The 1,638-nt window shown below is 34.1% G+C and overlaps 1 non-coding gene across 1 annotated transcript; it reads right to left on the reverse strand.

Annotated features, from left to right (window-relative positions):
* Positions 1–341: 341 nt before the first annotated feature.
* Positions 342–552, reverse strand: LOC146820831 (small nucleolar RNA SNORA73 family). The gene has a single exon (XR_014964982.1). It is a non-coding gene; the product is annotated as a small nucleolar RNA SNORA73 family (small nucleolar RNA).
* Positions 553–1,638: the final 1,086 nt, after the last annotated feature.

The raw sequence follows: 1,638 nt of genomic DNA on the forward strand, positions 1-1,638 counted from the left end.
TGCAATTTTTACAGATGTTTCCTCCTACACGGAAGCTTCTATTTTGAAGAATATTGGGCAGGAAAATAACTCTAAATGCACTTATTTTATTTCAAAAACGAAAATTCACATTGAACAGTCATTTACTGTCAAAAGATTTGACATTAAAAAATCACTATTACTGACCATCTGTAGAAAGTTCGACAGGTCCTAGGTGATCTTTGTTCATCAGAAAATTGATTTTTTAAGCTAAAGAAGAAAAGGACAACTATTAGTACAGGCAAAAGATTCAAACAATATTTGCCCCAACCCCAAATTACACCACATCCACTCTCGCTTGCACACATCAGCCACATAATGCATTGTGTACCCTGCATGGTTTGTCTCCTCAGTCATGGTCCGAGGACACTGAGAAGTCGTAGGAATATACAGGATGCAGTTCGACAACCCGAAGACTGCGAGCAAAGCTTGTTCTCCAACAGCGTGGAACGGGACTGTACATCATGGGCCAAGGGCCTAGGCTCCCATAGTGCTTTTAGAGTCATTTTCATGCCCAAAATTAGTCAAAATAGAAGCTTCCGAGTAGGAGGAAACATGTGTAAAAATTGCACTTATGATCACTGTGAGGCTTTAGAAAGAGGTTATTCAACATTAGGCATGATCCAATTGACATTTTGAATAATTATATGTATAGTCAAAAAAATAAAAAAACAATGACCCCTCAACTGTCGAATTTTCTCCAGGTGGACAGTAATGGTGATTTTTGAATGTTTAATCTTATGACTGTAAATGACTATTGCATGTGAATGATCACTTTTGGAACTAAAATAAGTGTGTCTAGAGTCATTTTCATGCCTGAAATTGGTCAAAGTAGAAACTTCTGAGTAGGATGAAATATCTGTAAAAATGGCAATTTTGGTCACTGTGAGGCTTTATAAAGGTGTTATTCAACACTAGGCATGATCCAATTGACATTTTGAATAATTTTATGCATAGTAAAAAAAAACAATTTTTTGATGAAAAATGATGACCCCCGGACCTTACATACTTTCTCCAGATGGTCAGTAATGATGATTTTTGAATGTTTAATATTTTGACTGTAAATGACTATTGCATGTGAATTATCACTTTTGGAACTATAATAAGTGTGTTTAGAGTCATTTTCCTGCTTGAAATTGGTCAAAATAGAAGCTTCTGAGTAGGAGGAAATATTTGTCAAAATGGCAGTTTTGGTCACTGTGAGGCTTTAAAAGATTGTTATTCCACATTAGGTATGATCCAATTTACATTTTGAATAATTTTATGTATAGTCAAAAAAACTAAATTTTCTGATGAAAAACGATGACCCCGGACCTTACGTACTTTTTCCAAATAGTCAGTAAGGGTGATTTTTGAATGTTTTAACTTTTAACTGTAAATGACTGTTGGATGTGAAATATCAGTTTTTTAAATAAAATAAGTACGTTTAGAGTCATTTTCCTGCCCAAAAATGGTCAAAATAGAACCTTCTGAGTAGGAGGAAAAGTCTGTAAAAATGGCAATTTTGGTCACAGTAAGGCCTAAAAAAGATGTTATTCAACATTAGGCATGATCGAATTGACATTTTGAATACTTTTATGTATATTCACAAAAATCAATTTTCTGATGAAAAACGATAAC

This window comes from Triturus cristatus, chromosome 6 (genome assembly GCF_964204655.1).
Source record: "Triturus cristatus chromosome 6, aTriCri1.1, whole genome shotgun sequence".
NCBI classification, from domain to species: Eukaryota; Metazoa; Chordata; class Amphibia; order Caudata; family Salamandridae; genus Triturus; species Triturus cristatus.